At 45.2% G+C, this 24,422-nt stretch overlaps 1 protein-coding gene across 6 annotated transcripts in view; it reads left to right on the forward strand.

The window, feature by feature from the left end:
- The window catches only part of ZDHHC3 (zinc finger DHHC-type palmitoyltransferase 3), a 93,386-nt gene that overhangs the window by 9,475 nt on the left and 59,489 nt on the right, over positions 1–24,422 (forward strand). The window contains exon 3 of one of the 6 annotated variants that reach the window (XM_032235101.1): positions 16,391–16,549. The exons of 4 other annotated variants lie outside the window; for them this stretch is intronic. The gene's annotated coding sequence lies outside the window, so the exon portion shown is untranslated. Of the gene's footprint in view, positions 1–15,930; positions 16,550–24,422 lie in introns of those variants that run through there. One more of the 6 variants, XM_032235103.1, reaches the window with a different exon arrangement.

Raw genomic sequence — 24,422 nt, forward strand, 5'->3', positions numbered from 1 at the left:
CATGATGAAAGGGTTCCTATTCCAGGAGCCTGACTGCCTGACCATCACGTCAGACACCAGTCTATTCAGATGAGGCGCTCACCTCCACAACCAGATTGTGTGGGCAGGTGGTCCGCCTGTGAGTTGTCTCACAACATCAACTGGTTGGAGCTAAGGGCAGTGCACCTTGCTCTCTGCCGGTTCCAGAAGAAGGTTCAAGGTCACCACATCCTCATCCTCATGGACAATGTGGCAACAAAGGCACACATCAACTGACAAGGGGCACTAGATTCAGATTGCTCATGTCAGAGGCACTTGGAAGATGGGCAGAATGACATGTGACATCGATATGGGCGGAACACATCTCCGGTGTTAACAATGTTCGAGTGGACTGGCTGAGCAGGCCCACCCTGAATGAGTCAGAATGGTGTCTGCACCCATGTCTGTTTCAGCAGCTGTCACTGAGGTTCGGTCACCCCATCATCCACCTCTTCACCACTCTGGAGAACGCACGGCTTCCTTGTTTCTTCATCAGGTTCCACTCTCCTCAGGTGGAAGGTGTGAATGCTCTCAGTTGCCCCTGGCCTTGGGCCTTCTCTACGCCTTCCTTCTGTTGCCCCTCACCCCCTGAGTGATCAGGAAGATACTAGTGGCACAAGCGGAGGTGATTCTGGTAGCAGCTCATTGGCCTGGTTCGCCAATCTGACCAGCCTCTCCATTGCCCGCTCCTGGAGAATTCCACAGGAGTTAGTTTCTCTCAGCCAGGAGGTCTTTCTACACTTGGAGCTTTAGTGACTCCAGTTGACCATGTGGCACTTGAGAGGGACCTTCTGACAAAGTGCAAATTCTCTAGCCAGGTCATCCACACCATTCAGGCGGCCTTCCACTACCAGAATCTACGACGCCCCATGATCTGCTTTTGTGTGCTGGTGTGTTAAGCACCATCTGAACTTTCTTGCGGCATTGATTCTACAATTATTGGTCTTCCTCCAGGACGGCTTTGATAAGGGAATGGCTCCAAACACCTTGAGGTGACAGGTAGTGACGCTATCCATGATTTTGCCAGCAGATTCCCATCTATCGCTCAGGGTATGTAGCTTTTTAAAAGGAGCTTTGAACTTACGGCCTCAGGTCATTCATCATTACCCTACCCTGGAGCTTCCTGTCATGCTCAGAGCTCTTTCTGAGCCTCCATTTGAACCTCTCCATACTTCGACCCTTCAGCAGCTATCTCTCAAGATGACATTCCTTATCGCCATTACATTGGCCAAAAGAATTTCAGAGCTAGCAGCCCTGTCGGTCAGGGAGGACTTATGCATTGTTCACCGTGATAGGGTCGTTCTCCGCCTGGCCCCTTTGTTTATACCAAAAATCAACTCATACTTTCACAGGGCCCAGGAAGTGGTTCTACCACATTTTTGATGCAGGCCAAATCACCCTAGGGAGCACCGTTGGGATATTCCTGATGTCCGCAGGGCACTGAAGAGGTACATCAAGCAGACAGCCTCCTTCCGACCTTTGGAAGCACTTTTTGTGTCGTTTCAGCTGGCGTCCATGGGCCGCAAAGTTTCCTCATCAAAGCGTGCATCTCTCTCAACTATGAGCAACAAGGCAGACTAGCTTCTCCTCGTCTTATGGTGCACTCAACCAGGAGTGCGGCCACTACAGCGATCTGGGCGACCCAGACCTCAGTTGAGGAAATCTGCAAGGCAGCAACTTGGGTGATGCCTTCTCTCTTTGTCAGACATTATAAATTGGACAAATATGCTTCTGTGGACGCTTCATTTGGTAGACGAGTTTTGCAGAGTATCCATTCCAGCACAGATTGATTGACCAGGGTTTGGGGTTCGGTTTTTTTACCCGCCCTAGTAACATTTTAGCTTGGGTATGTCCCATGCTTTGACTCTCCAAGCAACACAAAGGAGAATGACCATTAGCTTACCTGAAGGGTCATTCTCTGTGCGCTACGGGAGAGTCCAACCCCATCCTGGGATGTATTTCTAAACTATTTTCTTCTGTGACTCAAGGTTTCTTTGCACCTGAGATGGAACTATGTTTTGATGGGACCATGCCTTCATTGAAAAACTGAGCCTGAAGGAAACTAGGAGGCGTGGTCAAGAAATTCAATCCAGTCCTTGGGAAGAATGACAGAATTTAACCCATGCTTGGGCTCTCCCACAACACAGAGAGAACGACCCTTCGTTCGAGAACGACCAGGTAAGCCAATGGTCACTTTCCCTGGTCTCTCAGAGCCCTGCTAGAGACCATGGACTTGCAGTTTTCTCATGAGGAGAAAGTGTCTGAAGCTCTTGTTGGCAATTTCAAGTCCTCTTCTTATCTGGACAGGAATTAAGAAGAATTCTCCATTCTGCTACGATTGTTGACTTTGTTTTTAGGTGAGCTATCTTCAATTCACCCAATCAGTTTAGATTTTAGACTGTAACATCCATAATAAAGCATTGGAAAAAATACTTTCAAAATTTTATTTATCAATTTTATTTATCAAGGAACCCCTTTTGACCAATTCAGCTGGGGCTTGTAGATTTTATGCTGTGAATACAATACTGATTTGCTGGTGCTGAATAAGAAAATGTTACTAAAATATAAGTTGTGCACTTTGAATTTTAAAACAAAAACAAATGCTGAGCTGAAATCCCTTAGCAATTTTCATGTGGGGTGAAAATTTGAGGTTTGTGTGTATGTGTTTGAATTTAACCCCAAGCTACTCCAAAAACTTGGGATATTGCTATTTTAATAAATTTCAATATTATGTAGTATATAGAATATCACAGCTTCTGTAGAAATCTTAATGATACAAAATGATGATATCCACTTTTCAAGGTAATTGTATAAATGTATTTATATAAATGTAATTACATAGTGTTAGAATTATATTACCATACATATATTTATCTATCTATCTATCTATCTATCTATCTATCTATCTATCTATCTATCTATCTATCTATCTATCTATCTATCTATCCACCTACCTACCTACCTATCCCCCCATATATATATATATATATATATATATATATATATATATATATATATATATATATATATATATATATATATACATACATACATACATACATACACACACACACACACACACACTGTATAATGATTAAGGTACTGCACTAGGAAGGCCATGATGCCATAAGTTTAAGTTGTACCTTATCCATGAAAGCCACCTGACTTTGGGCCAGTCACTTTCAGCCCAGCCCACCACAAAGGATTGTTATGGGAAAATAGGAGGAGAAAGGTGTGTTGGATATGTTCACTACCTGGAGTTAAAGATTTAAAAATAATAAAGGTAGGATACAAACACCGTATTTTTCAGACTATAAGACCCACCTAGCTTTTGGGGAGGAAAAGGAAAAAAAATCTGCGTCTGCCTTCCAGCAATTTGCCTTTTTTCAGTAAACAGCAAATCCATGCAGACTTCTTCGGGGTGCTGGGCTGCCCGTGTGGCTTCTCCCTGGACATGGCCTGGCTCCGGCAGCACTTACTGGTCCTGCAGTGCTTGCTACACCAGGATTGCTTCAGCCCCCAACTGTAGGTGGGAGCTGGCCAAGTGCAGCTTCTCGGAGCAGCACATCACCCTGATCATGTGCTCTGGGGTTAAAAAAAAAAAAGACAGCGAAGAGCCCCAGCCTGGTGCTCCCACCCCCTGCCAAAACTTCTTGCTACTGTTTTGGTGGGTGTGGCTTGGTGGGAGGTCATAACTGAGTGTGCATCAGTGACATCAAGTTGGCCACACCCACTCGGTCATATGCTCTCCATCTAGCAATGCCCACCGAACCGTTAGTAAACATTTTTTGAAACCCACCCCTACTCTGTGCATCCTGTTTTCAACCTCTGCATGCCCCGTTTTCGGGCTGTTCCATGCGGCAGGGATAGGCGGTGGCAACTGGTTGTAAATGGGGCGTGCAGAGGCTGAAAACTGCAATCATGGAGGCCAAAAATAGGGCATGTGGAGGCAGTGATGGGCAGTGGTGAGCCCCACAGCCTGGAACAGCTGTTAGGCGGTATTCCAGAAGGCAGATCCAACCACCAATTAGCTGCTCATGCTAAATTAGGCTGTGCTGAAGCTGACCAGGCTGTTTGCTATTTGCTACAAGGAGGCAAGTTGCTCAGAGACAGAGGCTGAAGGGCGGGAGTTGGAAGGGCTTCGGCAACGTTCGCAGTGTAAGACACACAGACATTTCCATCCACTGTTGGTCTTATATGCAGAAAAATATGATAATAGCAGTTAGACTTATATACCACTTCATAGGGCTTTCAGCCCTCTCTAAGCGGTTTACAGAGTCAGCATATTGCCCCCAACAACAGTCCGGGTCCTCATTTTACCCACCTCGGAAGGATGGAAGGCTGAGTCAACCCTGAGCCGGTGAGATTTGAACAGCCGAACTGCAGAACTGCAGTCAGCTGAAGTAGCCTGCAGTGCTGCATTTAACCACTGCGCCACCTCGGCTCTGTTAGCATCCTCAGTGATAGGATGGGAGATCACCAGGAAAGGTCAGGAGGAGGGGATAAGGGGATAAATAAATCCTCTCCTTTCAAATGGACACACATAGTAGAATCAAATACTTAGCCTAGAAGATTTCTGAATGATGGTGATGATTTTTAAAAAAAACCTATTTTAAAGTAGTTTTGCAATTAAGCTTTATATTATATATTATAGTTTAGTGCGCATGCGCGAGAATGGGAATGGCCGCCGAGCTCTAACGCTCCGGCTACTGAAAAGAAACAGCGGAAAATTCCAGGCGACGAGGACCCCGAATATGACAACGGAGGGGTCCTCGCAAACGATCAGCTGTCAGGCTTCCAGGGAAGGTAACTTTTTGAGGAGGGGGCTGCCTGCGGGTGGTCCCGGGACGGCGTTACCTCCCTCGGTGACTTTTCTCTCGATCAGCTGGGCGGCGGCGGTGGCGGCGTTGCGCGAGCGGCGGCGGCTTCGGCCCCGCTGCCTTAGGAGGCTGCCCCGCTATCCTGGGAGGCTGGATCCGTGCTTTGAAGTGCCTGCTTGGTTTGGAGGATTATTTTTCTACCCTCACCGCAATTCTGGTGCCTGGCATTACGGCCCTGTTGACTGCTCCCTCTTGAACAGCTGGGTGGCGGTGGTGGCGGCGTTGCATGAGCGGCGGTGGCTTTGGCCCCGCTGTCCCAAGAAGCTGCCCCGCTACCCTGGGGAGCTTGTTCCGTGCCCTGATCAGAGGGTAAGGAGCTGCATGGAAGTGCCTGTTTGGTCCGGAGGACTTGGTTTCTACCCCCACCACAATTTTACTGTCTGGTATTGCGGCCCTGTTGACTGCTTTCTTTCCCCTTGGTACGACATCTCCTTTGGGTTCTGCTGCTGCTTTCACTGGGCTTTGCAAGGTTTTATTCACCATCTACCTTCCTGGACTGTGATCCCAGGACTGCAACAACAAACTTTTTATTGTGTTGGGTACCATCTGCTGCTGTTGCTGCCTCAGGAGTGCCACGTCAGGCAAAACGGTCTACCAGACCATCTTGTATTGGACACCATTACTCCGGAAAGGCAGCATATGTGGACCTCTGACTCCCTCCAGTGGCCGTTACTGGCGCTTCCTCTAGTTCTTGGCTGGTTTCATCATTTTTACCATCTCTACCGCCTTCTTAATTACCACCTACTCACTCCACCTACAATTACATCTATAATTACATCTGCCAGGCCTCTGCACGTACGAACTAACTGCATCCATCTGGTCAATATTATCTTTTATCGCCCAAGGGAAACCATCTTAACTGCCCAGACTTTGCCTTCACTGACACTATCGATAAATCGGACTTTAACAGCTTTAACGATTTCTTCTAATCGCCTGGACTTTTTGGGACCTTCCCAAATACATAAGAAGGGACGAAGGCTACTCCCCCTTCTATATATACTCTTTTATAAGATCTACGCACGCTGCGCACACTCTTAAATGGTATGGCGAGTGCATGTGATTGTATGTGTGAATTGGATGATCCCACTTTTATTACCCTATGACTCTTGTATTTTATGTGTTTTAATTATCACGTGGGGACTGCTTGAGTGTATAAATGAGTGTGCTTGATTCGGAGGACCTGCCGGGAATTGCGGGGGCTATGGGGGTGGCTGAGGGGGCTAAAGACACGGGAGAGGGTCGGGGTATTGCGGTCGTGACAGGGAGGGGCAGATACGGCGGGGACTCTAGGGCAGGCCATTACCGGGGAAGGAGGGTTCGCTACATCACAGAGATCCCTCCTTCCGGCCCTAGGAGTCCCACTCCAAGACCAGATGGTGTAAGTAATCAGGACCCTGGTCTCAGGCTGTTGTCGCTAAATGCCAGGTCTGTTGTACATAAAGCACCTCTCGTCCGGGACTTAATTTTAGACGAGAGGGCAGACCTGGCATGTATTACTGAGACCTGGCTGGGCCCAGAGGGAGGAGTCCCCCTCGTAGAACTGTGCCCAGAAGGTTTTCAGGTGCTGCATCAGCCGAGAGCCCAGGGAAGGGGTGGGGGTGTGGCCGCTGTCATCCGGGAGTCGTTAGTTCCTCGTAGGGTCCCTGCTCCGGAGATTGTCGGGTGTGAGTCTTTGCTGTTAAAGTTGGACCTCAAGGGTCAAGTGGGTTTGCTGCTAACGTACCTGCCTCCCAACAGCGTTGCAGCAGCCCTCCCCTCGCTCCTCGAGTCAGTAGCCGAGCTGGCAGTTGAGTTCCCTAGGCTGATGGTCCTGGGGGACTTTAATCTGCCGACGCTCGGTGAAAACTCTGACGGGGCGCTGGAGTTCATGGCTTCCATGACAGCCATGGGCTTGACTCAAGTAATCCGAGGCCCAACCCATTCGGCGGGACACATGCTTGACCTTGTATTTCTCTCGGAGCAGTGGATGTGTGATCTTGGTCTGAGGGGGAGTGACATCACACCCCTGTCGTGGTCAGACCATTGCCTACTGAGGCTCGACTTCCGGAAGCCCAACCCCCACTGTAGGGAGGAGGAACCGACCAGGTGGTTCCGCCCCAGGCGTCTTATGGAGCCAGTAAGGTTCCAGACAGAGCTTGGGGTTATTCCTGATACTCTCACCCACAGTCCGGTGGAGACTCTGGCTGCTGCGTGGCACTCGGCAGCGTCAGAGGCCCTCGACCGGATTGCGCCACTGCGGCCCCTCCGAGGCGGCGGATCCCGGAGACCACCTTGGTTCACCGAGGAGCTCCGGGAGATGAAGCGCCGGAGGAGATGCCTAGAGCACCGTTGGAGGTCCGATAAGTCCGCATCGAACCGAGCAATGGTAACCACCTGCACCAGGGAATATACTAGGGCACTTAGGGCAGCTAAAAGATCACATATAGCCTCCCTGGTTGCGTCCGCAAAGTCCCGGCCAGCCGCCCTGTTTAGGATAACCCGCTCCCTGTTGAACAAAAGGGAGGCGGGGGAACCCTTGCAGGGCAGAGCTGAAGAATATGCCCAATTCTTAGCGGACAAAATTGCTCGGTTTCGGACGGACTTGGACTCCACATCTGCAGTTCCAGCCGAGACTCAGGGGGACCAAGTACAACAGCTCTGGGTTGAGTTTCAAGAGGTTACCCCCGGGGATGTGGACAAGGCCATGAGAGCTGTGAGTTCCTCCACCTGTGCTTTGGATCCGTGTCCCTCATGGCTGGTTTCTAACAGCAGTGAGGTGACACGAGGCTGGATCCAGGCGGTTGTAACCGCCTCCCTTCGGGAGGGGAACTTCCCCGCCGCACTGAAGGCGGCGGTGGTGAGACCCCTCCTGAAGAAGCCATCCCTAGATCCAGCTGTCCTTAATAACTACCGCCCGGTCTCCAACCTCCCCTTTTTGGGGAAGGTTGTTGAGAAGGTGGTGGCCTTCCAGCTCCAACGGTCCTTGGAGGAAGCAGACTATCTAGACCCCTTCCAGTCAGGCTTCAGACCCGGTTACAGCACTGAAACCGCCTTGGTCGCATTGATGGATGATCTCTGGAGAGCCAGAGATGAAGGACATCCCTCCATCCTGGTCCTCCTTGACCTCTCAGCGGCTTTCGATACCATCGACCATGGTATCCTTCTGCGAAGACTGCGGGAGGTGGGAGTGGGAGGCACCGTGTTACGGTGGTTCTCCTCCTACCTCTCGGACAGGTCGCAGTCGGTGTTAGTGGGAGGGCAGAGATCGTCCCCAAGGCCCCTAAAATATGGGGTGCCGCAGGGTTCGGTCTTATCCCCCCTACTATTTAACATTTACATGAAACCGCTGGGAGAGATCATCCGTAGGCACGGGATTAGATACCATCAATATGCGGACGATACTCAATTGTATCTGTCCGCCCCGTGCCAAATCAATGAAGCGGTTGACGTAATGGACCGGGGGCTCGAAGCCGTCATGGACTGGATGAGGATTAACAAGCTTGTGCTCAACCCAGAAAAGACCGAGTGGCTGTTGTGTTTTCCTCCCAAAAATTCGGCCATTAATCCAACACTCAGGCTGGGGGGTCAAATTCTACACCCCTCAGAGAGGGTTCGCAACCTGGGAGTCCTCCTGGATCCACAGCTGTCATTCGACCATCATATAGCGGCTGTGACCAGGGGGGCATTCGCCCAGGTACGCCTGGTGCGCCAGTTGCGACCCTACCTGAACCGGGAGGCGCTCACAACTGTCACTCGGGCCCTCGTGATTTCTAGGCTGGAATACTGCAATGTGCTCTACATGGGGCTGCCCTTGAAGAGCATCCGGCGACTTCAGCTAGTACAAAACGCAGCCGCGCGAGTGATCGCGGGTGCACCTCGATTCACCCGCATTACACCTATCCTCCGCGAGCTGCGTTGGCTACCTGTCGATCTCCGGATGCGCTTCAAGGTGCTATTGACCACCCATAAAGCCCTACATGGCAGTGGATCTGGATACTTGAGAGACCGCCTTCTGCCAATTACCTCCCTACGGCCTATAAGATCTCATAGGTTAGGCCTCCTCCGCATCCCATCGGCCAGCCAATGCCGGCTGGCAACCACAAGGAGGAGGGCCTTCTCAGTAGCGGCCCCGACCCTTTGGAACGAGCTCCCCGTAGAGATCCGCACCCTCTCCACCGTCCAGGCCTTCCGCATAGCCTTGAAGAACTGGCTCGCCCGTCAGGCCTGGGGATAAGGACCATTGCCCCGCCCGAATGTTGTATGCATGTTGTGTATTATTTTATTATGTGTTGTTGTTTTAGTATTGTATTGTTTTGTATTCCCCTCTCCCTGGTTTCTGTGAGCCGCCCTGAGTCCCCTCAGGGAAAAGGGCGGCCTACAAATAAAATCAATTCAATTCAATTCAATTCAATTAAGGGTGGCCACAGATTTTCAGATAACAGTGTAATAAAAACAATGTTGACCTTTTTTTTCAACATAGAATACAGGTTATGTTCAAATTCATCATTCTATGATTCCTGGTAGATAAATAATATCAATACACAAAAGCTTATATAAGGACAAGAGAGAGATGCAATTTTCATAGGACAGGAATTTGGTACGATATTCACTTATGATATAGCTTGAATTTTACCAAAAAGTCTTGCTGTTTATACCTATGAGAGATCTTAACATATGAAACCTATGCAGATCATTTCGTATACTGGAGAGCTTGAGTAAATACTTTAGATAATAGGTTTTAGTTTTATATTGCTGAGTATTCCAAGGAGTTCTGTTCTTGTTTCAAAATTGGATATGTATTTTCTTATGGTCAGCATATCTTTCTTGAGTTTTAATTTTTCACATTTTTAGATTCTTATCTTATAAGTGAGTGGATCGGGTGGAAAACACTATTATTCCTAGATAGTTTGTGATATTGTTGGAAGTAATTTAGTAACTGAAGTAAATTGTCTCTGTAAGGGTTATTTTTCACTGTAGTTTATCTTTTTTTAAAGCTGGAACAGCTTTAAAATTATTAAAAAGACATGTTAGCATAGTGCTGTTTGAAATAAATGCCCAACTTCAACACTTTAAATTTTGAAATATAAAAACACTTTTTATAAAAGGAAGTGTTAGCATTAATTTTCAATATTTTTCACTTTTTCTGTTTGTTTATATAGGTGGTCTCAATTATTATGGTTAATGAATTCACAAAATGATGGCATTATTTGAATTGCACTATTCCAAAGTCATATTTCTATGGAAAATGGAGGAATTAGTTCTATAGAAATAGACAAATAAATGTTTAAACATAAAGTTTTATATATTTTTTCATTAAGTACATAGTAAAAAAGATAAACCCTTATCCAAAGCATACTCTTTATGTCCTATATTCTCCATTTCTTTAACAAATTTCTTCTTAAAATTTGCCTCTTTTTTCTTGAGCTATGTCTTGCTTTTTCCATGTTGCACTAATGATTAGCACCTAAAATCCCAATAGCAACTGGTAATGTAACCTCAAATGAGCCTTAGTAATACATGTACTAATCTCTCACTAACTGAATTTTGATTCACATTAATTTCATACGTTTGTACCATATAAAGTGGAATAGACTATTCTTATTTTAAAAGATTTTGGAGGTATTTAATAATTTTTCACATACAGTGTTATATAAATCACATATTTTACTTGGTTTTTATTCCTAAAATTTATCAGAATTGCAAAGCTGTTTTCTTAGAAATATTTATTTAGTGATTAAAAGCTTAGATTCGACTTTTTTTGGATGGCAGGAAAAGATTTCTGGCAAAACTTTATTTGCCAGCCAAGAAATTACATACTTCCTACATCTTATGAATGGAGAAGTATGTAGTCTATAACATAGAATCTAAATATTGCTGAAGCAAAATCCATTCTATTAAATGATATTATAATAAATGAATTAATTTGTAATAGCATTTCAAAGCAGTGTAGTTCATGTTCACAATTATGTGTAATATTATGTCATCTGCTAAATTGGTAGTTACACATTTTAGTTGCTTGATTTAGACAGATTTATTTATTTACTAATCAATCCATTTATATGTCTGCCTACATCAGATCATGTGACTCTGGTACTGTACAAAAAACATCACAATCATTCAATATAAAATACCTAATTTAAACATTCAATAGTAAAGAAATAAAATGTAAATCAAAATTGGAATCTCTATCTTATCAGGTTGGATTATATATTGCTGTTAACCAGATGCATAAATCAGGTTTCTGTCCCTTAAATTTAACTAAATTTCAGTTGATCATTCTGAATTTTCAACAAATAACAGATATTTAGCTGGATGGCTTTATAAAATAGCCATATCACAGATGTATAGAAAAAATACGTTACCGTATTTTCGAAGTATAAGACACACATCTCCTAAAAGAGGCTGAAAATTTGGGTGTGTCATACTCAAAATGTAGCTTTTTCAAAGCTTTTTTCAGCCCTAATGAGGCGCTAACAAGTGAAGCGATATTCCTGCTTTGCCTGTTTTCTCATTGCTGCTCCCTCCCACATTCGCATCTCATTAGGGCTGAAAAAAAGCTTCTAAAGCACAGCTGATCGTCAGAGGGAGCAGCAATGAGAAAAGCAGGCGAAGTGCATGCTTCACTTGGTAGCCCCTCATTAAAGCTGAAAAAAAAGCTTTGAATGTTTTTTTAATAATTTTTTTAAAATTTTAATTTAAAACAAATACATCATCCTTCTTTACATGCTATAGAAAGTGTATCAGTTGGTTACAAAAAAAAACCTTTCATGCATCTCTTCCACAGTCAACAAATTATATTATCATATTATCTTAAGTATTTTAACTCAAATATTTATACAAGTCACCATCATTATATCTCCATTTTCATTTGACTATAATTGTTTAAACGTCCATCATAAAATATACCAAAGTTTAATACATAACCACATACTGGCCTTTCAATTACTATTTCTAAAATTCTCCACTAACACTAAATCCTTATGTCCTATTCTAGCTAAACATCCATAATATTTAACAACAAAGTTTTCTAATCCTCCTTTCCAAATCACTGTTTAAAGTTTACATCCAGTTTCCTTATGTTATACCCATATTTATATATGCATTGTTATTCTTATCCCTCCTTTATTTGACCATATCCTGTATCATAACATTTTACCCCTAATAATCAAAACTTTAATTGTATCTAACTTAGTTCTATTATTATTATTATTAATAATAATAATCTACAATCCAAAGGAATTGCTAATCTTCCTTACATGGGTACCATTCAATATTCATATCCAATTATACTCATCAAAACACTACCCATTGTATACATTAGTAACTATCAGTTATTTCTATATTTATTATCAATAAATTTCACTGTTTAACTAATTTTTAAATTATATTCTTCCATCTTTCAACCTGTATCTTTCCAATAACATAACAATCTCATATCTTCTGCCATTTGTGGTGCCAATCTTCTAATTATCTTCTTGATCAGCTTTGTATGGACTTTTCTTAGCAACTCCTTGCTTGTAAGATCTCTCATATAATCTTGATGCCCTCTTTCTGTTTCCTTATTCAGCTTGTCTTTGATTGCTAATAAAATTTCTTTCTTTAAGTCCATAGATTCTGTAATTTTTTTCTTCTTCTATATCCTGCCCTCTGGAATAGATTTCCTCTCCATTTACTTCCTCTTTCAGTATTTCATTTTTTCCATTTTCAGGAACAAACCAATTACCATCAATATCAGAAGGTTTAATCTCTTTGTATTCATTTTCCACTTTGGTTTTTTGAGTTTCAATCACCCCGTCTTGCATTTGATAAACATCCTCAATTTTTTCATCATATTTTATTGTTATGTGCTCTTAAGTATTCCAGTTTTTCCCCTATTCTTTCATATATATTTGATAATTTCTGTATTTCTGAAAGTATCTTTTGCAAATTTGAGACTTCTATTTTCTTTTGTAGTTGTACAATTCTAACAAACACAGCTGCTCTAGCTTGGAAGGTTAATAAGATTAAAGCATAGATTCACAAAGAATGTTGCTTCCCTTCTTATCACTCTCTGTAGCCAAGCAGTAAAACCTTGTAGTGCCAAGTCAAAACAATCTGTGAAGGAACAAAAACCTCCCAGCCTCCGAGCAGTGGTAACAGTGTTAAAAAGATTCCTTTTTTATCTTTTTTTTGCATTTCAAGTTAGTCCAAAGATTGAAGTCCAATCTTTAAATGAATTAGAAAAATACCCACAGCAATGTAAGAGAAAAACTTTAGTCTATAGATTACAGAGAATCATAGAGAAAAGGTAGAATAAAACTTAATCCATCCATTTCAAAAGGCTTGCATAAATTCCATCCATGAAGATAGCATTTAAAAAGTAAGATAACCACTGTCCAAAACCATTCCAAATTTAATTCCGCTGCTTGACTCTTCTTCAATTTAAATTATTTTTTAAGTTTTTATAGGCAGTCTCTTTTTTAAAACAGTAAAAGTTCCTCACCAGTTAGAAACACTTTCACTTTCCATATTCTTCCGTTTTGGAACTGCCCCGACTTCATCAGCCTTGGCTGGATTTTTTGTCGCCGGCTTAAAGAACTTCTCTTGCTTCTTTGGGGGATTTTGCGATATCCCCGAGATCAGCAAGACGTATTCTTCTTGTCCACGGTCTCTTCGGGACAGTTGAGGCCCAGCGGCTGCGGTCTCAGAGCATCGAGACTGCATGACCATATCATTGCGATGTTGGCTCTTCCTCTCAAGCTTTGAATGTTTTTATTGCAGCATACTCACCCCTTTGGATACCAGTATATCTAATTGAAGTTTGGAAGAGTAAACAAAATTGAGTCTGTGCTTCAAAAACAATTTCTCAAGGAATGGAGAATCTACTTTTCTCTAATGCAATAGATTCTTTTGCAAGTTATGGCTATCTTCTTTGATTTTTCTCATTTAAGTATGCCTTTCAACTTTTCTGTGGAACAGATAATTTGGTAGTATTACTGCTCCAAGTTTCCAGAATAGAAATAACATTGATCATGCTGGTTGATGATCTCATATAGAGTTTAGATAGGAAAGTATACTTCTTTTTGGTCCAAATAGACTTCTTACTTGCCCTCAATAATGATTGTTTGTAATGATTATAAGTGATTGTTAATCAATGTGGCCTCACTTGGAATACATAGTCCAGGGGATAAAAAGCATGCATGCTCAAAAACAGCAAACTTATGTACTGATGCTGACCAGACTAAGGATGCTAGTCAGATGAATACCTGGTAGGCAGATTTTTCCCCCTATTTTCCTCCCCAAAAACTAAGGTGTGTCTTATACTCCGTTGCGTCTTATACTCTGAAAAATACGGCAATTCATTAATAAACAGAAGCCAACATGATATACGCCACCATAAGGAAATGTGTATGTTGAAAGTGCTATCTTGGAGGAACTATCTCAGAGCATACCATATTTCAGAGAGAGCTAAAAATTTTGCTCTTAGAATTTTGAAAGGACATGGTAGGCATACTATAAAAATTGGTTGCCATGACAAACTGTGGGAGTGACCAGTCAAAAAGTAAGCCTTACGAGCCTCAGCAGTTAGGGCTGCCTGCTAGAGCCTTGTGCCCGTCCTCCTGCTGCCCGGCCAAGGTCCTCACTGAGTGTCTTCAGATTCGCTCAGTGGCCAGGGCAGCGTGCCGCCCAAGGGGGCTAGTGGTAGTCCCAATCCTGCAGGAGGAGGCTGTGCGCGGAGCAGGGAGGCAAGGCTCGACGGGTCAAAATGAATTTCCTTAAATCCTAGTAAATTGCTGGAGATCCAGAATGAGCAACCTTTCACAATCGTTTGAGTCAGAAAAACTGGGGATTTCTGGTGCCAGGGGGCGTTGCCCAAAGAGCTTATCTGACTCAATCCAATCACGAGAGGATAAGGTCAACCCATTCTGGATACTCCTCCCCCCACTATGAGAAGAAGCGTATCAGGTAAGTACCAATGCCCTTTTACCAGAAAGTGAACTATCATATTTTTCGGACTATAAGACACACTGGTGTATAAAACGCACCAAGATTTAGAAAAAGTAAATAAGAAAAAAAAAGTTTTTGCCTTCCCTCAGCCCCCAGCAGCACTCTGCAGGCTTTAGCATGGCTGGAGTAAGGCAAAAACGCCCCCATAACGGAGACGTTTTTGCCTTACCCCAGCCCTGCTGAAGCCTGCAGAGTGCTGCTGGGGGCTGAGGGAAGGCAAAAACGCTTCTATTTTTGGAGAAAATGGCCCGTTTTTCACAAAAATTGGATGCGTTTCTTTGGGAGGCCAAAAATGGCTGTATTTGATGTATAAAATGCACCAACATTTCCACGCTCTTTTACGGTGTGGGGGAAGGTGTGTCTTATTCTCCAAAAAATACAGTAATTCTCCCCTAGTGGTTTTTATCTCTGATCTCAGAGTCATCCCTATAAATAAATAAGCTAATGCTTTGTTTTGCAGAATGGCAGTTGCATGTTTAATTTTTTAATTGAAAAAAGTCAAATGGTCATGAAGCTTAAACATTAAGGAGATTGGAATGTTGGAGCATAGTGCTGCTGGCACCATGTTATGTACTCTTGCCATCTTTATGTCACCATATACAGGACTTATTGGGAGATTATCTGATATTGGAAGAGCCATCAGTGATATACCAAAGCAGTCCAAATAGCTGTGTCTGTCTGACTGACTGACAGACAAACAGACAAGATGAGCTATAAATGTTGAATTCTAAATTAAAATGTCCTTTCAGTCATAAAAATAATTAGGTTCATTACTTTCCTGAGTAATTCATCTGAGAATCTTGTTGGCAAAGCCAGCTCAAACTCATTAAAAAGCAAGGATGATAGCTAGGAATCTGTTACCACATCAGTTGACCAGGAGAACAAACAGAAGTTTTGTGGGAGAGTTTAATGTGGGAAGGGAGAAGGAAATTTAATTGTGAGTTGCCAAGTATGCATTAGACTTATTTTCTTAGTAGAAGACTAAGCTACTGGATCAGTGATGGGTTCCGGATCCCATTGCAACCGGTACGGTACAACGGGGCCCAGCATCTCCCACATGCACACACGCAGCATACGTGCGCAGTGCCCGCATGTGTCCTTACCTCATGCGATGCTCCAGCTGCTTGGCGGAGCGTCACACAGACGCCGTACGTTCTATGCGTGTGCACAGAAGCGCTGAAAAGCTCAAATACAGGTAAGGACTCGGGCTGGTGGGTGGGCCCACTGGAGGACCGTACCGGAACGGTAGCCGGTGCTCCCAGCAGGCACCAGTTTGCCCGTACCGGGGTATACCACCTGCAACCCACCATTGTACTAGACCTGTAGCAAATGAAAACTTGCTATTTTCTGGAGAAGATGAGATGATGGAGAGTAGGCTTTCTTCCTCCTAAAGTAGGAAGAAGTGAGCAGTATCTTTGTAAAACTCATGGTAGGCTATGGTGGTAAGTGGGAACATCAATTTAATTCAGCTAATAGTAAGAGATTTCATAGGTTTATGATTTTGCTTGCTGAGCTTTGTTTTTCAGAAAGTGGAAGAAGCAGGAAGGGAGCAGAAAGGCAACTCTCATGGACCTAATTCTGATCAGCAAAAATGAATTGGTTGATGGACTGAAGGTGTCAAGCACTCTGAGGGAAAGCAACCACATCATGTTGGAGTTCATAATGAAGGGAGAGGGAAAGACGAGGCAAGTCAATTATGTCTTCAGGAATGCAGATATTAATATAAAGCAAATACAATACAATATAGCCTGAAATTCTAAAGTAGCGATAGCTAGAAGGACCTTTGCTCAACTTTCTGTGGTGTGCCAGTTATGCCATTTCCTGGGTAGGGAGGCTTTTCACTTGGTTACTCATGCCCATGTCATCTCCCATTTGGATTATTGCAATGTGCTCTACATGGGCTACGCCTGAAGCTTTAGTTGGTACAGAATTTGGCTGTGTGAGCAATCTTCATTGTGTGTGGCATCTAACACCATTATTGAGTGAGTTTGCATGGATGCCAGTTTGCTTCTGGATCCAATTCAAAATGTTGGTTATGACCTTTAAAGCCCTACATGGCAGAGACAAGATTACTTATTGAACCATATTCATCTCATGTCAGTCTACCCCACACTCAAGTAGGGAAGATATGTTGCAGATCACATCAGCTAAAGAATTCTGATTGGCAGTATATAGGAAGAGAACCTTCTTTGCCATTGCCATCAATTTTTGGAACATTCTTCCCTTATAGGTGAGTCAGTCCCCATTCTCTTTGTCTTTCAGAAAGACATAAAACCATGGGTCTGTGGCCTTGCTTCGGGCTCACAGAAGAGCAAGTAACCGTGGGGCTATTTAGCACTTTGAAAGCCTTTCCCTTGCCTTTCAATAAACTTTAATATTACTTTTTAATCCATCTTTGCCTTTTTAAATAGGAAATTTAATATATTATTTTTATGTTTTAATATTTTTTACTTGTATACTGCCCAGACTCCCTCTGTGAGAGGGATGAGCAGTTTCAAAAATTTGATAAACAAATAAAGAAACTGGGTAGCGGCAAGCATCTCAGTGTTCTCTACCCTGATCTTCAGAGTTTTTCTCTTTGAAAGGTGTTTCTGTCCCTTGGGGCAAAACAGTTGCCATGATGGACACATGTGCGTTACATGATACTGCAATTCAGGGGATTTGCAACTGATTAAACAAATGCACACATTGGTGCTCTTATTGCATTATGTAAAAAATAATCAAATCAGATCTTTATAGAATCTATCCTTGACCAAGTACTCGTTTACCTTTTTATAAATAACACAGAGAATAGAATGTAAAGGATGCTTATGGGTAACATCATGATAGAGGGATTGAGTAATCTTAAAAGGGTTAATTAAAATACAAAATGAATGAATATGTATATTTTAATTTTAAGTACTTTTTATTAAATTATTTTATCATAATAGTAAAATCTAATACAAATTAAATTAAAGAAATTAAAGAAGAAAGTAAAGAATGTTAAAAAGGGAAAAGAGAAGAATAGAAGTGGTATAAACAAAAGAAGATAAATACTGTATTTTTTTCACTATAAGACTGTCCCCCCAAAAAAGTGGATGGAAATGTCTGTGCGTCTTATAGAGTGAATATTGTGGTGGGGGGAGGGGTTGGTGCGAACACCCTGTAACTTTCGCTACCTGTCACAGCTGCCGCCATTTCCTGCACCGCGGAATGCTGGAGCCTCTGCTGCCAAGCAGTTGATGGGCGGTTGGATCAGCCTCCCGGAATACCGCCGATCAACTGTTCTAGGCAGCAGGGATCGCTGATGCTGCCAATTGCTGCTGCCATAGGCGATGGCAGCAAATAGCAGTAATCATCAATGGTGAACGGTGATCAGTGGTGGTGGTGATCCCTGCCACCTAGAATAGCTGATTGGTGGTATTCTGGGAGGCTGATCCAACCGCCAATCAGCTGCTCGGCAGTGAAGGCTTCAGTGTTTCCTGCCGGCAGGAGCTCAGCTCAGTTGACTGATAGCGGGCACAATGGAGCGGAGCTCAGTGTCACAGTCACTGCCAATAAATTGACTCCAAGGCCCCTCTCCTCCCAATTGAATGGCCGTATCACTTTTAGGGATCTGACACTCCCCCTCTCTCCCTTTCTTTTTCTATTGTTGGTGTATATTTCAAAACTCAGTTTATGTTTCCTTGGGAAGGTATTTCCAGCAACCCAAATATAATTTAGTATCATTTCTTATTCCCTTACCTTCACTACTCTTGAATATATACTTATATATTTAATGTTTTCTTTTCTGTTTTCCCCTTCTTCCCCCCCGCCCCCCCTTCCTTTTCCATTTAATAGTGCATTGTCTGGGTACTTTATCTTCTTCCTACTTTCTTTTTTAGCTTGCTTTCTCTAACCAATCATAAAATCTTCCCCATGTCTTGAAATAATCCAATTCCTCTTTATCCTTTATTTTCATTGTCAACCTATTCGTCTCTGCACAATCTAATATCTTTTTTATTATCTCTTCATCTGTTGGTAGCTTATTTAATTTCCAATTTTTGACAAATACAATTCTAGCTGCTGTAGTCACATGTATAATCAAATAAGTATCCTCTTTCTTGAATTTCTCTGGGATAATATCTAGTAAAAATATCTCTGATCTAAATGTTGTAACATTTTCTTTAACCATACTCTTATTTTAGTCCAATATTCCCTTTCTTCTGCACATGTCCACCACATATGATAGTATGAACCTATTGCTCCAACATTTCACTGACTTGTCTTTAAAGATTTTTGCTAATTTTCCCGGTGACATATGCCATCTGTAAAACATTATGTATAACTTGTCTATGTAAGTTGTTGGCATGGTTAATTTATAATTCCTTTCCCATAATTGTTGCCACTTTTCTAGTTCAGTCGTGTGGGAAAATTCTTTGCCCAAGTTAACATTTTATCTTTAACCACTTCTTCTAGCCTAGTTCTTAATAGGTGGCTATATATATCTTGCAAATTTAATTCTTCCACCATCGTGAAAAATGTTTTGGGTAGAGTTTTTCTTAGTTTCTTGTTCATCTTTCTAGATTTATAGTCTATTCCATTATTTATGATGGCATTAAAGTCTCCTAATATACATATATCTTCATAGTCACATTCTATTATCTTTTTGTGTAGTTTCTTAAAAGATTCTTGTTTGTCATTTGGGGCATATATTGCCACTAATAATGTATTTCTCATGTTCATTGTTATTTTCACCATCAGTATTCTCCCCTTCCCATCTTCAAAAATTTTATTTGATTGTATTGTCTTTCTAATATATAATGCTATTCCCTTTTTGCTTTGGTCAGCCAGAGTCTTATATAAATTACCTAGTTTTGCCTGTTCCAAAAATTTTCCGTGTTGCTTTCTAATAGGTACTTCCTGTAAGCATATAACATCCAATTTCAGTTTCTCTAATTTGTTAAATGTTCTTCTTTTTATTGCCAAGTTTAATCCATTTATGTTAATGGAGATTACTTTTATTTCTTCCTCCATGTCATTGGTTTATAGGTTTAGTTGATCTAGTCGTTTTTAGCTCCCTCTGCTCCTTTGTCTCTTTGGCCCGTGCTCCTTCTCTTAGCACTTTCTCCAGTGCACTGCTCAGAGAGCCCAAATGCTGGGTTAACACAGCCTATCTGCCCTTGGACTGAGTGATGTTTTTCTTGACCACGCCTCCCTTTTCCTGCACATGCTCAATTCGAAAACTCAGTCCGCCCGAGTTAGGGCTGTTTTGGGAGAGCTCCAGTCTAAGAGCAGAAAGGCTGGAAAAAGTTTCCCAATTTGGACCACGTTTAAATTCTCAGATAGAGGAAATCACGCTTCTACATCAGGTCTGTCTATTTGCCTCCAGTGAGGCTTCCGTCGCTTTAAGAGAAGGGCTGCCGGGTTTTCCCTGCTGTTGCTAATTGCAAGCACTGCAGGGGGTTGAAAAGGCTTGCACAGCGGGGGCTGGCTAGCAAGGGAGCAATTAGTGGGATAAACCAAGTTCCCTGTTGGAACAGGGGCGTCCCAGGGGGAGGAAAAGTCCAGCAAGGCTCTGAGAAGGCTCTAAAGCAGGTGAGCCGGATTGCTAGGATTCCCTCGCCTGCTCCATTTTGCCCGGCAACAGCAGCGACGGCTGGAGCCTTCGCGCGCCTTTCAGGGCTGGAAAGAGCGGGAAGCGGCTGCGTGCGCACCCCCGCCATTTTGGATCGCTCCGACTCACTGGGCAGAGCGGCAGAGCTCAGAGCGTGCGAGGAACAAGGCAGCAAGAAGAGCCCAGCCAGCCAACGGAGCCTCAGCGAGCCCTCAACGACTGCAGAACGCCGCGGGGAGGCTGGGGGCTAGTCTGGGAAGCCAGCTAGTCTCTCCCTCCGGAAAATAAGCTAAGTCTCGGGGAACCGAGGGCGGTGGGAGGAAGGAAATCCGACCCCAAGGCGGCCCTTCCCTCCTGGAGATTCTGCCAGCGCTTTTGGACTGCAAAGGCCAGCGCGTGCCCATCCCAACTCCAGCTATCTTCCAGGCCTCGTGGGGACCTGAAATGGCTGAGGAATGCAGGGAGGCCTTAGGGGATCAGGTGGGGCCCTCCAGCAAGCGCTGCAAGCTGGATCCCTCTGTAAATAAAGGCAAAGGGCACAAAGGCTCACTTGAAAGGTCTTCTCCAAGAGCCACAGTGGATCCCAGGGAGGTTTCAAGGCCCCTTCAGCCAGAACCTAGCCCAGACCATCGCAGCAGGGAGTCAGCTTCCCCTGATCGTGAGGCCCAATCCCCCGGGGACAGTGAATTCTTGTCTGGAGATAACTATGCATCCAGGGATCCATCTCCTGAAGCATCTTGGGGGTACCCCGACTCCCCTAGCTCCTCCATCGGAGAGGAACGAGATTCTGTCCAGAATTCCCCCTTTGGGAAGGGTGGATCCAGCTCAGGCAGGCCTAGCCGTCGCAGGCCCAGTAAGCAAAAGAAAAAAAGGGGAAAAAGTCCTGCTCTTTCGGACGAAATGAGGGAGGTAATTGCCTTAGCCATCTCCCAAGGGATAGCTGAAGGCATTAAGCGCAAGGGCTCTCGCAAGGGCAAGGCCCCAAAGGAGAAACGCAAACCTAGGGCCTCCACCTCTAAAGAGCCTGTATCCTCTCCATCTTCAAGCCCCTCTCACTCTGGGTTATCAAGTTCTGAGCAGGAAGAAGGGGAGATTTTCGCCCTTTCCGAAGACGAAAACCCCACCCCTGACAAGCCAAAATTCTCTGGCCTGTTTCAACCGTCATTATTCAAGTCTATCTTGCACAAAGCCATGACGGCCACAGAGTTAGGCCCCACTTCCAGACCTGAGGCCTCTCAGGCTTCCACTTCCAAGGATCTTAAGCATGGGTTGTTCAAAGAGACAGTAGAAACTCCCGAGGTTATTCCTGTGCCAGACCTATTTATGGACGCGGTACAGCGCCAGTGGCTACAGCCGGGCACCCTGACCAACCCCAGTGGGGGGGATAGAACTCTATATGCAGTAGAAGATAAAATGGAGGAAATCCTCAAATTCCCAGAAGTAGATGCCCCAGTCGTGTCTCTGACTTCCAATTCCAACCTGCCAGCTGAGCTCCTAGAGGGACTTAAGGCAGAAGATAAGAGGTCGGAAAAGGCATGTCAGAAAACACACATGGCGTCTGCCTGGGCCATCAAGGCATCCACCTCTGCCTCCTTTTTTATTAGGGCCACCCTATTCTGGCTGCGCCAACTCAGGTCCAGACCCCCGCCCAGGAAATCTAGGTGGCGCCATGAGCTAACCAAGATTATTACCGCTGTCGAGTATTCGGCGGATGCCACCTTGACAGCAGCAAAATTCTCTTCCAGAGCTCTAGCTTCCAATATCACCTCCCGCCGCCTCCTATGGCTCAGGCACTGGCAGGCCGAAATGAAGGCTAAATGGAAGCTGGCATCGGCCCCATTTAAAGGGGGCTTTCTGTTTGGAGAGGCCCTGGACAAGTTTGTCACCGAAACCAAGGACAAACGCAAGATCCTTCCGGCAACCTTTAAAAGGGGTGACCGGAAAGGGGCGGGGTCCTTTCGTAAGAGACCCTACAGGAGCCAGGAAACAGGGCAATCTTCTCACACTTCCTCCTATCAGAGGCCCTTTCAGGCAGGGGGGGATAGGCACCAAGACAGATCCTTCGGGGCTCGTGCCAACCAATCCCAGTCTTCCTTTCGGAGACCATTCCGAGGAGAAGGAAACAACAGTGGTGGATCCCGGCCCTTTCGTAAGGGAAAGTGACGGTCACAGGGATCCCCCCATCGGGGGTCGGCTACGGCTGTATGCCGACAGGTGGGAGGAGATAACATCGGACAAGTGGGTCCTCAACACCATTCGCAAGGGCCTTCTCCTGGACTTCCTATCCTTTCCCCAAAGAAAGTTTATCCACTGCCCTACCCCCAGGAACCCAGAAAAGAGGGAACGCATGAGGGCAGAAATCTGCCATCTCCTAGAGATAGAGGCGATAGAGCCAGTCCCCAGGGATCAGCAGGGGAGGGGCTTCTATTCGATCCTCTTCCTATTGCCCAAAAGTTCAGGGGGGTGGAGGGCCATCTTGGACCTCAAGAGCCTAAATCAGCATCTGGCTTACAAAAGGTTCAAGATGCAGTCACTCCACTCCATCCTGGGCTGTGTGAGGGAGGGGGACCTATTGACATCAATAGATCTCAAAGAGGCCTACCTGCATGTCCCCATCCATGTGGCCCACAGGCGGTTCCTGAGGTTCTACGCGGAAGGGAAGCATTTCCAGTACAGGGCTCTTCCCTTCGGGCTATCATCTGCGCCCAGAACATTCACCAAAATTCTGGCAGTGCTAGCGGCTCATCTCCGCAACCATCCGGTTCGTCTGGAATGTTATTTAGACGACATAATCATTCACTCTCTCACCACCAAGCAGGCACACCGCGATGTTTCTCTAACTGTGCAGACCCTGCAGTACCATGGCTTCTCTGTCAACATGGAGAAGAGCCAGTTCCGACCATCCACCTGTATACAGCACCTGGGTGCGGTCATCAACTCCACCTCCTGCCAGGTATTTCTTTCGCCAGACCGGCTGTCGAACCTGAGACGCAGAGTGAAGCACTGCAGCCTTGCCAGGTCGGTACCCATCATTCAGCTGTCCCAGCTCCTAGGGATAATGATCTCGTGCCTGGGGGTGGTTCCCTGGGCTCGCCTTCACGCCAGGGAGCTGCAGTGGTTTCTGCTGCCAGTGCAGAGGGCCAGGAACAGCAACTCACTCAGGCGGGTTCGGCTCCCACGAAAGGTGATCCGGTCTCTGGCATGGTGGAGGTCCAAGGCAGTCAGGAAGGGCTGCCTGTTCAAGGAGCCGGAGAGACTAGTTGTCACCACGGATGCCAGCCTCCTGGGGTGGGGCGCCCACTGTCAGGGCCACCTAGCCCAAGGCCGATGGACTCAGAGGGAGGCCGCCCACAGCATCAATTGGCTGGAACTGAGGGCAGCTCGCCTAGCGCTGAGAAAGTTCGCATCTCTAGTAAGAGGGGCTCATGTACTGTTGATGACAGACAATGTGGCGACAAAAGCGCACATAAACCGGCAAGGGGGCACTCGATCAAAGGCCCTCATGCTCGAGGCAGAAGCACTGGGCAGGTGGGCGGAACGTCATCTGGCTTCTCTCAGTGCAGATCACATCTCCGGCGTAAGCAACCGGGAAGCAGACTGGCTGAGCCGCCAACGCATCGACCACTCGGAGTGGCGCCTGCACCCGGACCTGTTCCAGCAGATCGTGAGGAGGTTCGGCAAGCCACAGGTAGACCTGTTTGCCACACACAACAACACACAGCTCCCACGCTTCTTCAGTCGCTACCACTCGCCCCAGGCGGAGGGAACAAATGCTCTGAGGTCAGCGTGGCCTCAGGGACTTCTGTATGCCTTCCCTCCACTTCCGCTCATCCCTCAAGTGGTGAACAAGCTCCTGACCGAAAAGGCAGACCTCATTCTGGTGGCTCCCTTCTGGCCCAGAAGGCCCTGGTACGCAGACCTGGTCAGCCTCTCAGTTCAAAGACCTTGGAGAATCCCCCGGGACAAGATTGCCCTCAGCCAGG

Source organism: Thamnophis elegans, chromosome Z (assembly GCF_009769535.1).
Source record: "Thamnophis elegans isolate rThaEle1 chromosome Z, rThaEle1.pri, whole genome shotgun sequence".
In the NCBI taxonomy this organism is placed as follows: domain Eukaryota; kingdom Metazoa; phylum Chordata; class Lepidosauria; order Squamata; family Colubridae; genus Thamnophis; species Thamnophis elegans.